The sequence below is a fragment of the Triturus cristatus genome, chromosome 12 (genome assembly GCF_964204655.1).
Source record: "Triturus cristatus chromosome 12, aTriCri1.1, whole genome shotgun sequence".
Classification (NCBI taxonomy): Eukaryota; Metazoa; Chordata; class Amphibia; order Caudata; family Salamandridae; genus Triturus; species Triturus cristatus.
This window is the reverse complement of record NC_140595.1, coordinates 738641770-738656422: the sequence shown is the minus strand read 5'-3', so window position 1 is coordinate 738656422 and position 14653 is coordinate 738641770. Positions and strand designations below refer to the sequence as shown.

Sequence of the window (14653 nt, the reverse complement as noted above, 5' to 3'; positions counted from 1 at the left end):
AAACTGAAGAAACTGATAATAGGTGCCTGTAAGAGCTGAAAGAGGGAAGTAGTGAACCAAGGACAGGTCATTGCTCACTGACGTAGAGATCCCTTCGGCTACGCTTTTTAGTGGTGGCATGTTGTCACTTTGTGCGATTGGTTTTTTTTTTGTCTTCGACTTTTTTATTTTTATAAATGTAACTGCCTTTCCTTACGAATGTCACTGTAAATTAAATACAATTTAAAATGCAGTTGTAGAAAGGTTTCGTGAAGGAAAACTAGGCCACACAGTGGCAGGATCACCACGTGAAGCAAACATTGTTGATACTGCGCAAACAAGAGTAAAAAATAGCACAGCTGCACCATTAACCGTACGGTAAGCAACCCCCCCCCCCCGCGCACGGTCTGTGATCTACATCAAGGTGCACAAAGCAAAATCGGTTTAAAAAACACAGGACCACCTGCTGGCATGAAGTCACTTTCATTGCATTCTAAACCGGTTTTATTCTGTGAGCATTTCCAACTAAATGTGTGCTTCAGTTTGCTTTGGATTTTGTTAATTTTGCTGATTATCTAAGGATCGACAACCTGCATTGAGATGCTTTCTAAATGCTATGAATTAATTTCATTAAATTATAAGAAAGCGAACGAGGATACGATTTATTTTAAAACCAAGAGAAGAAACGGAGACTGCTGGATAATATAGAAGATGTAGTATGGGAAGCCTGCAAAACCTGGACAAAGAGCCTCTGTCTGAAGCAGAGGTTGGTTTGGTACTTCAAGAATTCCTAGTTTTAAGTAAATTAAATAGAATGATGCGAACACTTTCATGTTGAAGCGCTCGGGTTTGCCAGCTGCTCTTCTGCATACTTTAAATATCCTCACCTAATTTAGATGTGTCTAATGCATCCTGCTGAATTATACTTTGGGAGGGGGGGGGGGGGGGGCACTCATTCCAGAGGCAGGAGAGGAGCGGGTGTCAAGGCAGAACAAGGCCTCTCAAGAATTCAGTTTTGATTTTGCGGGTGTCCAATGGAAGGCTTCTCCTGAGGCCAGGGACTGATGCAGTGAAGTGCCTGTCTCCTTTGCTCTTCTGTGTGGTAATGGGTACCACTTGGAAGTTAACACTAGCAGTGCAGTGGGGAGGTTCATAGTATTGTATCCTAAACGGGAAGTATGTGGGACCAGTGATGTGAGTAATAGTTGGTTGTTATCTAGAGAAGACCGAGGTCCTCATCCTAGGACCCTCCACCCTTTCCTGGGACAACACCTGGTGGCCCTCTGCCCTCGGGAGTCCGCCCACCCCTACAGACCACGCAAGGAACCTCGGCATCATCCTGGACTCCTCCCTCACCATGACCCGTCAGATCAATTCCGTCGCCTCCGCCAGTTTTAACTGCCTTCGTATCCTTCGAAAGACCTTCAAATGGATACCCCCCAAATGTAGAAAGACAGTCATCCATGCACTCATAACCAACAGATTGGACTACGGCAACGCCCTCTACGCCGGAATCAACAAAACTCTGCTGCACAAGCTCCAAATCATCCAGAACGCCGCAGCAAGACTCGTGCTAGGGACCCCACGTCACAAACCCATGACCCAACACCTACGAGACCTTCACTGGCTCCCCGTCGAGAAGAGAGTGACCTTCAAACTTCTCACCCATGTCTACAAATCCCCCCACAACATCGGACCCAAATACCTCAACGAGAGAGTTTCCTTCCACGTACCCAAAAGGAACCTCCGCTCCGCTGACCTCGCCCTGGCAGAGACCTCCCGGATCCGTATAAACAGAGCTGGTGGACGAGCCTTCTACTACATCACAGCCAAGACCTGGAACGAGCTCCCTGTGAACATCAGACGCTCCCCGAACCTGCACACCTTCAGGAAGAACCTCAAGACCTGGCTCTTCAACTGAACCAGAGCTGCGCCCCCACCCCCAGCGCCTTGAGACCCTCATGGGTGAGTAGCGTGCTTTATAAGCCCCCTGATTGATTGATTGATCTACAGAGAGTGCTGTGTATTGTACCCCACAGTTCCCCAGTTAGATTACTTTATTATTATGGTCATATTAATGTGTATATGATTTCTGGCAACCGACACCGGAGGGCTCAATTTGAGCCAGTGTTCGGTACTGGCACCTAATGTAACAAAACCATTGTGTTAGAGTATGATTCACATATGTACAAAAGGGAACAAACCATATCACAACTTGTGTCAAAGACAAATGGTAAAGATATATGATTGCAGGTAACTTGTTCTGCCCCAACAATCACGAAGCACAAAAGAAACAACAATATCAGGGACTCCACAAACACACATAGACATCGCCACATTAAACGCAAATCAATCTTCTTTTCCACCTTACACATCAGTGAAACGCGGCCAAACAAGCCTTTCAATTATATACCCCTCTGCTTCAATTACAGATCCTCATTTTTTAGAAGAATAACCACATGTCGCCCTATCCCGTAAGAGGGTTTGTTACTGGTCTTCCAAAATGGATGACCTGTTTTTGGCTACTGTAATAGCCATGTGCAACCACGACTGCTTAACAAAACGACCAACACCGCTTACACAATTATGAAAGAAAATCACTGTGGTGTCTCTTCCAAAGACGCCTCCACCACCAAATATGACCATTCAAAACTATTCCAAAAATGATGCAGTTTACTGCATTGTCATGAGGCAGGACTGAAAGAACAGGTGCTTCTCCAACAGGTTTAACAAGCAGAACTGCCCAATAGTCCTGGGCGGGTCACAGGTACTCACAGGAGTCTGGTAGAGCGGAAAGATATTGCTCTCCAATGTATAGAGAAGGATGAGACCTACTTTGTTCCTCAAGGGCCTGCCATGGGCAGAAGCCCTTTCTTGTTCCAGAATTCCATACTCTGATTCCATGAACTAATCCATCCATAACGTTTGGATCTCTTCCAAGAGTGGAGAAGGTTGCGAAATCAATATCTTGATGGAAATTATTGGAAACAATTTGAAGCAATCAATCCTAGTTTGTAAATGTATTATTTCTGCTGCCCCTGCCTTTCCGTTTCACTTTTCCTTAATCTAATGGTTTTTGTTCTTTGATTCTTGTTGAGCCAGGGAATAGTAATGTAGTCTGTTCTAGCCATTCTGAAGGTGGTGTACCTTTCTATGACTTGTGTGATGGCTTGGGGCCAGTTTTTGAGAAAGTATTTGTTCAGGTAAGTTATGGTTGATTTGGGTGAGGTTATCTGCGAGCTTGGATTTGAATGCAGTGAATGTTTAGGAGAGTTTACTTTGCATCTTGTTGCTTGGATGGGGGTTTGGAGTTTGATAGTTTGGGGAAGACTTTTGTGGTCAGACCACATGCCCTAAGTGGGTTTAATGATGCTGATCTGCAAGACATGCTGGAGAGTAGGGTTGATCCCACGGTACTTGGCATCAGATGGGATGGTGGACGTTCAGGCTCTTACATATTCTCAATAATCCTTTTAGGCAAGCGGTGGATTTACCATCCGCAAGTAATGCTAAAGTCACCAGTCATATGAACATTTTTGGGTGTGAGTTAGAGTTTGGAAAATGGGAAGACCAGGTATGGCATGGGTGGACGACAGTCGATCATTGTTTCATGGTTAGTGGGAGGTACGTAAGGGATTTTTGTGTATCATAACTACTCTTCTTCCATGTCGGATCTGTCTGTTGTGGGTGCCTCAGTAAGGTGGTGAATGATTGTGGGCATGTCTGAAGGCAGATCTTCCAAAATATTAACTGTGGCCCTGGTGTTTTAAATGGAAGTGGAAGTCTACACAATATATCCAAAGGTTTGGAAGTAAATTACTTCCTCAACAAAAATGGCAATCTCTAGTTGGCTGGATTTCCAGGTGGATTTCCTCTGCACAAAGGGGTGTTGAGAGGGACTAAGGGGGGGTTCATTGACTGGAAACAAATTGAATGGCAGCCCCTCCCCGCCTACTTCCAAGGTTCCCCATCTGTAACCTCGTAAACCCAATAAGGAGCTTTTATCTTCCCTGCTCCTGTTTTCTGCTTTTTTCAAAATGTGAAAATGCCCTAAAAAGATTTAACTAAAGCAGAGAATGACCCTGCATTGCAGTGAAATTGAGGTATTATTTGTTCTTTGTACATCCTTCAGAGAGGAGCATGCCTTAAGAATGTGTATTTTAGGCGCAGGCTCAGTGTTTGGGATATCTAATATCTATGAAAAAACACATGACGATCGCTGGCTAGATCTTGTAAAAGCAGATAACGCCTCCACCGTGAAGGGTGCATGTGAGTAATAGTTCATTGTTATGTACATAGGGTGTAATGTATGGTACCTGTAGTTACTCAGTGCTTTAAAAATTACCCCAGTTAGAGTAATTCATTATTATGCACATTATTAAAATGTATATGTTTTCTGGCAACTGACACGCAGGGCTTAATTTGAGCCGGTGTTTGCTGGTGCTCGGAACTGGCAACTAATTCAAAACAACACCACTTATGCTGCTTGTCTGATTTGGAAATTAGCAGAACATACTGTTTCATTATTTAAGATACATTAAACCTGAATAATGCCTGCAGCACAAGACTTTAAGGCTTTGGGTGGCCTGGAAAAGTCTGAATTGTTACACTGGTAGGAAGGAGTGTGATGGTTAGTAGTTGTGTTGGTACTGTCATTGGCAACACTGGCAGAGGTAATGGGAGGTGCAAGCTTCAGTGGCTTCCTGAAAAGGGCCTTGGCATGTAATTAGTTTTTCTTAAAATTTAAGCATTGATGAAGAGGTAACTGGGGTTGCAAACAGTGGCAGCCGATACTTCTAGCAGGCAGAAAACACACACACCACATACACACACACACACCCCTCCTTGTGGGGATTATGTGTGGATATCTGCCTTGTGGGGACTAACCTTTCCCAATGTTTTTAGGTTTCGCCTAGCTATTGCGTTTACGCAATCGCTATGCGAGACTCTAGTAAAAGGGGCATTTCAAAGTGCTCCCAAAAGTGGATTGAATGGCGAGCACGTGCACAATCACGTGCATCGTGCCGCCATGCAATCCATTTGGGGAAGCGCTTCAGCCCACTGGCGCGTGCACTGGCGACGGGCATGCGGTTATGCGCACAATGACGAGCAGAGGCGCCATATGGCTTTCCTCTCTCGTCATGGTGCGCGCACATCGCACACCACTCGCCAGCCAGCCTGCTTTCACTTTTGCGCCTCAGTCTTGCCTGCTCGGTTTCAATGCTCCTCCCCCCTCCCCCACCACAGAGCGCGTCTCGCGGCCGCGCGTCTTTTTGTTGCTTGTTCTCTTCAGCTCAGGGGCTGCTCTCCTTCTGGCTCACCTTTCCAGCTCCTCACCCAGCACTGTCCTTCCCCCTCCGGCTTGCTTTCTTCTCCGACCACCATCCCTGTCATTCTGCGCCAAGCCATGTCATTTAGCAGCCGGTGCTGGTGTCAGGCCCTGGCCTGGTTGCAGACGGCCTGCCTGTTTATGAGCTTCGTGGCCTGCGATGATGCGCTGCTCAGTGCCTGAGGTCTGCCGACTTCATAGCTCTACCACTACCACACCACCTTCCCGGACGGCAGCATGTTCGACTCCAGGTGAGATGGGGAGGCGGACGGACTTGTGAAATGACTGTTCACCAGGCACCTGGATGTCACAAAAGTAATCTCACATTTGGCTTTTTCACGTGCTTGCCAGTCAGCCCAAGTCTCCTTAGACTCCAAAACGACTCGCTAGTTTAACTTCAGTTTCCATGATACTACTGCAAGTGCCTCGAATCTCCCTAGAAGAGATTCAGTTAATCCAGTATCTAACCCTGAAATGAATACAAATTTATAATCTGATTTACTGAATTGCGTCACAGTGCAAGGGTAAGGACTCCATTAGATGTGTAAATCGTTCCCACAGAATCATCCCAGCTATAGGTTGAAGCTGTTGCAACCAACAGGACCTCCCCACTAATACTTTTGCTGCAACATACCGAGCCCACCCCTAAATTCTCTGCCCCCTTACCACCTCATGCTCCTGCGCTTCCTGACCGTATTTAGCCACCAGACAACCATTCATTGATTACAAGCTGCGCACAAACTAAATAGAACATTGAAAACACTTGTTCTGAAATTGAATGACAAACCAGTTCTCGTTGAATTTATTCAAATCTTGAAACACATTCACCCAAACAGACTGTCCGTTCCATGGACCCCTCATAAAAACTCACTTTAACACACCCCACACCCAACAGCCAGACTCCTAGGACCTCTTTTGCAATCACTCACATAAATTTCACTTATTAAAATTACAGACGTTTTGTCACTTTAGGTGCTGATGGGGGTACAGCACGCTTCATTTTGCATATGTATTGTTTTAGTTGTTCCGCCCTCCCTCCCGTTGTCCGTGCCTTCTCCCCCTTCCTCCCCCCAACCCCTCCCTCCTGTTGTCCGTGTTGCCTACCATTTGTAATGCACTAGGTCTCGCATTTACGCGAGTTTGAGCTATTGGCATTATAAATGACAAAGCCTTTTATTTATGTTTGGGTTTTTAAAACATTAATAAAACGCAGTGTCATTTACAATGCCAATAGCTAAAAACTTGCGTAAATGCGAGACCTATTGCATTGCAAATGCTTGTTAAAATATACTAATAACCAAAAATTGTTAAGAAAAATTTATTATACAGGATCTTTCTTTAAATCTGCAGATATATTGTTATTTAGTTGTGCGCACAGAACCATCCTTCTGGGGACTTGAATACATTCTACCATCCTTGTGAGGACCTACTCCATAATTGCCATTTGTAATTGAATACAATCATTGGCCAATGGCTGAATATTTATTTTATCAGCAATGTGCACAAATAGCATCATAGTTCATTCATAATTGAATTCATGCACCTATCATAGATGTACACAAAAGATAAATTATCCTAATAATGTATCATAAAATATATATCATGATACAGAAAAGCACTAATAACTGTAATTAACCAATTGCTTAGTGCTCAAAATCCTAGGAAATAAGGGAACTAGCACATAGAAAAATAACAGATGGAATCAAGCACTGTGGTCAAGTTGAACCCAGCGTTTGATTAGTTACTTAAATTCTTCTCAACACCTCTATTGGATCCCATCTCCATAGTCATGACATGTAATGTTAATGTCTGCATATGATGGATGCCTGCTGTTGCTCACAGATGTAGTATGAGATCACTGCATAGAGAAGGTGAGTGATGATGCACACCGTGGTGGTGTGTGATCACAGTAGCGCTATATTCTCTACAGAGATGGTGTCTGCAGCTGCAATGAAAGTACCCTCAGAAGTAGAGTGTGAAGATAATTATATTAAAGTCCCCACTGAGAAATTGAATTATAGGAATGTTCAAGCCTTTGCAGAAATGATGTGTGAAGGCAATCATGTCCAAGTCCTCACAAAGATATTGTGTATTTATAGCAAAGTTCATGTCCCCACAGAGATAGTGTGCACTTATTGAGATGTTCAGTCCCCACAAACATAGTGTGTGACGATAGTGAGTTTCAAGTCTTCACAAAGATAGTGTGTGATTATAATGATGTTGAAGTCCCCACAGAGATAGTGTTTGATCATAGTGATGTTGAAGTCCCCACTGAGATAGTGTGTGATATGTTCAAGTCCCCACAAACATAGTGTGTGATTATAGTGAGTTTCAAGTCCCCACAAAGATAATGTGTGATTATAGAGATGTTCAAGTCCACACAAAAATAGTGTGTGATTTTAGTGAGGTTCAAGTCTCCACATAGATATAGTGTGTGGTTATTGTGAATTTAACTTCCCCAGAGATAGTGTGTAAAGATAATCTTGTTCAAGTTCCAACTGGAATAGTGTGTAAAGACAATGTCCAAGTCTCCACACAGATAGTGTCTATTATGATTTTCAAGCCCCCAAAGAGACAGTGTGCGATTACTGGGATGTTTTTCTTTTTAAATTCCCCTTACAGTGTAGGGGTGGGCGGAATGCCCTCCATGGAATTTGGTGCATCTGAGTTACAGTTGTAAAACAGAGCTCCGGCCAAATGGTGCCAATCATCGTGTGTTGGAATTTTTACCTGCGAGGCTCCAGAAATGCGAGCATGAGTGAGATTTGATATCCCCTAGCACCATCTTCTAACGCGGGTGGTCATGCGTGGTTGCAGTCAGAGGGCTGCTACTCCAAAAGACTTGCTGCCTCTCGAGTAGAATTTCTAATCGAGTGGCAGCAAAATCAACTCCTATGGCCTTGCACTCTTGTGCACTGCAAGCAGTGCGACATGCATATTTCCTCCAGTTTGCAGAACTCCGTGGAATGTCGCAGAGATTTTCTGGTGAACTCCGTGAGTTACGCCCACCCCTAATATAGTGTGTAAAAGATAGTGTGTGAATATGTTTGTGCTCGCACATAGTGTGTTAAGATAATGATATTCAAGTCCAAACCGAGATAGTTGGTGATTCTAGGGATGTTCAGGTCCTTCACAGATAGTGTGTAAAAATAATGATGTTCAAATCCCCAAAGGCAGTGTATTGTTTTAGGTATGTTCAAGTCCCTATTGAAATGATATATCAAGGTAAATATCTTAAATCCTCACAAAGATCATGTGTATTTATAGTGTTGTTCAAGTCCCTACAGAGATAGTGAGACCTTGTGGGATTATAAGGATGTTCAAGCCCTCACCTGGTTAGCGTCTGAAGATAATTGTGCTCAAGCCCACACTGAGATATTGTGTGAAGATAATGTTCAAGTCCCCACACACATAGTGTATGAAGATAATGATGTTCGAGTACAGAGTCAATGTGTAATTATAGGCTTGTTCATGTCTTCACATAGATAGTGTGTGATTATAATGGTATGGCATTTTTCAATTCACAGCAGAGATACAGGTGATTATAGGAATGTTCTTATCCTACAAAGATAGTGTGTGGCGATGTTCATGTTCAATGTCCCCATAGACAAAGTTTGTTAAATTAATGAATTTCAAATCCGATCAGAAATAGTGTGTGATTGTGGGTATGTTTACGTTTCCTCATAGATAGTGTGTAATCATATCTAGGCTCAAGACTCCACAACAATAGTGTGTCATTAGAAGGATTTGCAGGTACCAACAAACAGATCTCTGAACGGTCCCATTGGGCCTGGAGGCACACCTGAGAGTTTGACTGTATTCGTAAAATGCACCATGACATGTAGGAACTGATCCAATAGGCATCCTGCTTCGGAAACTGCGGATAGGCTCAAGTAGGTGCTTGAACCAGGGATGGCATCGGAGATGGTGACAGCAGAGGAACGGTGCAGGAGTCACCACAAATGCTGGAACAAGCCGTGGAGCAGGCACCAGAGGAGGTGCTGGTTCTGGAGCTTCCTTAAGATCTGAGAAGGACTCTGCTGGAGGTAGAGTTCGTTGAGGGGACCTACCTCTTGCGCAACATTGAGGTGTATCATCATCCCTTCGCCTCTCATTTTATGTTTCATTCTCTTCTCCTTTGATGACTTGGAGAATAAAGAAGAGTGTGACCTCGAGGCTGACCTCAACCGTTACTGGTGTCTAGGTTGACCCTCATCACAGGTGCATGCCATGGAGAGTTGGGTCCCCCACACCTTGCTGGCCTTATCATGCATCCAGCTTAATTTTTCCACTCTTCGAGTCCTGCTTTGACCTCAAGTACCATAAACAGACGTTGTAGGCATCAGATATTAACATTTGGCCATGAAAGATGCGGCAAGACTTCAATTCTTATTTCTTAGGCGAACCATCCCAAGCACTTCACAAAATGAAAACCTGTTCTGAAATAGAAATCACTGTTAAAAATGAAAAGAATCATAGAGACCTGTTTAGTGTTGAAGGGTATGGAAAAAGTGAACTTACATTAGGATGCAAACTGGCGATGTATGTCTCCAGTGACTGTTTCTGGTGCCAGGACAGAGCCAACACCACCTAGTGGAAAGTGTGATCTTTTGCAAAGCTTCTAGATCCAGCATTGTGCCTGGGGCTGTTGAAAAGGTGATGAAAGTGCTCATTGAAATATCTATCAGAAACCAGTAAAGAGGGGGCCCACTTTTTCAACTGCAAGTTCATTTCTTAAACCACCTTCCAGGTGCAAGTTCTGTTCTTGGCACCGGCATGCCCGTGTCCTCAGTCTTAATTAATATCCAAATATGAATCGAATATCAACTGCAAAATCAACTAATTCATAAAGGAAGTAGAATTCTACATTGCGGGAATCAACACATCATTATCATATATACACTGCATGCAAGATAAAATTAAAATAGGATTGCTATTACATACTGAGGCATATTTCAACTTATAATTCGGATAATATAGCTCAAAGAAGACAAATTACCAAATGATATTATTAATATTGTATGTAATTCTAAAATAAATATATCATTTCACACTTTATATTAAGTCAGTTTCATCCGAACAATATTTTTGAGCTATCTTAAAATAGTGCAGGTGCAATGTGAATTCTGATGATTCCATGGAAACAAATTGTACAATGCCTCTAGTCTGGAAAGCACACCAATCTGAAAAATAATAGCCTCAGCATTTTTCTCCTATCCCCACAGAAAATTGACCGTACAAAATAAAGTGAAATGTGTTATTTTTAACACCAAAGGCGCATGGACAATATCCACCATTATCTTATATTTTTCTTATCAATCCCTTTATCCTCCATGCTGGGTTTATGCTAACTCAAAATAGTAAGTCCTATAGATGTTTATTAGAGAGCTTAGACATGTACTAGAAGGTCTCTGAACAGCCTATCTAGAGGAGTATATATGATATAGAAAGTTTAAATTGGAAATATTCTCTGTCTAATGTGTCATAAACTTCCATTATTTTTAAATTTTGAAATGTTTTTAATCATGGGTTGAGTAATAAAGTCCTCAACTTATAAGAATTTGATGTCCAGGCTTGACTTAGCTTAGCAAGAGATAATAGGATGAGAAAGATAATTTATCCCATTCATTATGGCTTTTCAGGCTTTATTAAAGGGTTTCAATGTATCTTTGTAAAGTTTTAAAGAGTATAGAATTTGACGGCACCAAGCTGAAGATAAAAGATCCCACGAAGTTAGATCCAACTCTACTATTAGCTTTGGAGCCATAACACTAGAGAGTAGAGAGTAGTTTTCTTTTAAACAACTGCTTTCCAAGGCATACCATTCCACCCTTGGCTCTAAAGCTATTAACTCATCTCCATATAAGACTTGGGGAACAATTTTCCCTGCATTGCTTTTAGTTATTGAGCAGAAGAAAGCCCTCCAAACAGTACGTCAAACCTCTTTAAAGCATTTGTTGTGCCCATTTTATTTGCTTTTAAAGGAAAAAACAAGTATCCTGACATAGAAGTGGCTTCCTAAATACTTACAGGTATGTACTGACTCTAAGAGAGTGTTCAGAATACACCAGGTGAACGTTTTGGAAGTCCTACATACAATTAATGTTTTCGTTTTTTCAAAATTGAACATTAAACAGTTTATTTGACCCAATTTGCTAAAAGCCGAAATCTTTAACAGGCCTTTAGTCAATTTGGACTAAATAATCTATAACATTATGTTGTTATTTGAATGAGGGGTGACCCCTGTTCAAGAAACAGCTCCAATGTCTGTCATGGTGAACTGCAAAAGTCACTAAATTAACCTGTGCTTAACCCTCTGGTAGCTTGTGAGAAAAGCAGTCAGGCTTAATTTAGAGGCAATAAAATACCAGAGGACCTCTTGAAGCATGCCCCAGAAGTAAGGGTGCCATTTGTCAGTCTTCTGAGTAACGCAATAGCTAGGGGAGAACCCATTCCAGAATCCTGGAAAGGAGCAGAGAAAGTCCCCGTTTATAAAAAGGGTAGAAGAGAAGACCCTGCAAATTACAGGCCAATAAGCCTGATAGATACCGTGCAGAAAGTCTTTGCCAAACAAATCTTGGGCAAGCTATATGGCTAGTTATTAGAGAATGACATACTCTCTCCTTGCTAGGCTGGCTTCAGATTCAAAACAAGCACTATAGACCAAGTCTTTATACTCTTAAGCCTAGCCTGGAAGTACACATGGTTAAAATCTGTACACTTATATGTTGCCTTTATAGATTTAAAGGCAGCATTTGATTTAATCCCAAGAGATCTTTTATGGGAAACTTTAGGTCAGCGGGGAGTGCCAGATGAGATTTTAACACGGATAATAAGGCTTCACAAGGGTAATTTCGCAAAGGTACGATGGGGTATAGGAGGGGAGTTTCAGATGAGATCCCTGTCAGGAGGGGCGTGCACCAGGGCTGCGTCCTGGCACCTACTCTATTTTTATTATATGAAAATGACTTGGTTCAACATCTGCAAAAATCCGCCCATGACTCACCCAAACTTGAAGGGACATATATTTGTGCCTTAACATTCGCGGATGACACAATTTTAATCTCTCAAATGCCAAAGGGATTAGAAAACCTACTTGATAGTTCCAGCCACTATTGCAGACTAAAGGGGCTCAAGGTAAATCTTGCTAAGACTAAATGTATGGCCATCAAACCAAACAAAAGTTTCGAAAGGAAAATAGTCTTGAATGAAGTGCCACTGGAGTGTGTTTCTAATTTTGCTTATTTAGGGATGACGCTAGATTCAAAATTGTCCTGGAAGCCACAAATAAACAAATCCAAGACAATCTTGATACAAAATGATATACCCACTGCAAAAAAACAGCACTCTACTGTGTCTAAGGCCATCTCTCCGGCCCTGGAAGTCTACAAAGCTAAGGCCCAAACTGCTGCACTTTATGGATCAGAGCTATGGGGTGGAGAAAATTTGCCGACCCTAATTTTCAGGGTAAATACAATTTTGAGAATGTTTACTCTTCTCCCCCAAAACACCCCAGTGATTCCGCTAACTTATGATACTGGCATAAAAAGACTGGATCATTTAGCCATTTGAAGATCCCTGTTCTACTGGGTTAGAATCTGGACCACTGAAGAATTAGCCATATATAGGTAGAGTCTGCGTGAGTTACTGGAACTTGATGTCAATCTCACTTTCCCTTGGTTTGTACACATCCGAAAATGGTTTCTTGAACTTGGCTTGACTAAGTTCTGGGCAAATCCCACTCTATTGACGCCAGAATCAAAGAGAGAGATTAACCACATCTACTGGAATTGTATGTTGCACAAAGTCACTTTAGATTGTGGGGCTGGGAGACTTGCCCGAGTGAGCAGGAAGTGCACACCCCCTGCGTGTCCAGGGCCAGGCGGTCTCACTCTAGCGCCGAGAAGCTGCTGCAGTTCGACGTGAACCTAGGGGTGGCACTGGCACAGAGGGCACCTCCTGGAGAGGGGCAAACTTACCATCCAGCAGAGGGCACCTTTCACCGCCGAACACCGGTACTGATCAGGAGCGGTTACATCATGCAGCTGTAGCCAGATTTCGGGTGATACAGGTTACTGCCCGCCCTGATCTATTTTGAGGGTATTTTAATTGGTTTTCACGTGCACATTACATTTTAAAGTTCTGGTCCTGACGAAGCGCCAACGACCCTTATGGCGACGCAGGCGCGAAACATGTTGACCTATGTCTTTCTACACCCGGGCATAGTATGCCTTTGGGGCTAGATTTTATTTAGCAGTTGAGTCTGCTTAGGGTACACAATTCAGACAATCGCTGCAGGTTTACCCTTCACAAATTTTCTCTTCTCACTTGCACGCACTTTTGTTTTCACCCTCATTGAACCCCCCACCCCACACACCCACATGCACCATCCGGCAGTCCTATAAAAGATCTCCGACAAAGAGACCCTTCGGGGGACCCGTAGGGAATTGCAGCGCCGGCCCTACGAGGAGCAACTGCCCGATGATGAAGCATGACACCCTTTGGGGTGTGTGAGGGCAACAGAGGACACATTATGGTTTTCCCTTTCATCTGAGGGTCCCTTCACCTAGGTATTTCTCTCTTTCTTTTTCTTTTTCCTTCCTCTTTTCTCTTTTTTCTGATTCCTCTTCTTAACATATGGTGACTGTTTGCACCTTATTGTATGGGTGACTTTTTGCACCCTACTTTTCAGGAACAGTGTCCTTTTTGTGATATTAATGCTGGGAGACTTACCACACAATATTTGTCCTTCAAAGTGACACCGAGTTTCGAACCATTTCTGGACGAGATCGAACCACAACTAGCAAAGACACTTTACTTGAAGTTTAGATATGAGACGTTGCAGATCAATTCTTTTACGTCCAAGTGGTCCACGCCCCAGGCTTTGGAAAGGGACTCCAGGTGCAACTTATGTTCCCTAGATACAAATGAAAGCATTGCACATGTATTATTTTTCTGTACAGCATATGTAATGCCCAGGAGAAAGTGGATTAGGCCATTGTGTAAGAATCTGAAAATTAGGTTTTACCTAAAGGCACTGCGGATATTGAAAACAGAAACCTCAAAACCCAATGTATTTGGCGTCAGTAGATTTTTATTGGCCATCAGCTATCTGAGGAAAAAGGATGGACAAAATTTTTAATTTCCCTATTATATAATGAAGTTTTATTATTTCTCTCACTATGTAAATTAATATATGGGTCCAGAATATCCCAAATGAATCTGCATCTGCAAAACCATATTTTAATGGTTTAGTGTGCATGTTTTATTCTTTTGTGTGTAACTTTTACATAATATCTGCCGGTTGGGGGATAATAGGGTATATATCCGCACCCCTACATTATT

General features: G+C 42.7%; 1 protein-coding gene across 6 annotated transcripts in view; it reads left to right on the top strand.

Moving 5' to 3' along the window:
- The window catches only part of LOC146782632 (transmembrane protein 272-like), an 88372-nt gene that overhangs the window by 22498 nt on the left and 51221 nt on the right, over nucleotides 1–14653 (top strand). The gene's annotated exons all lie outside the window — the stretch shown is intronic.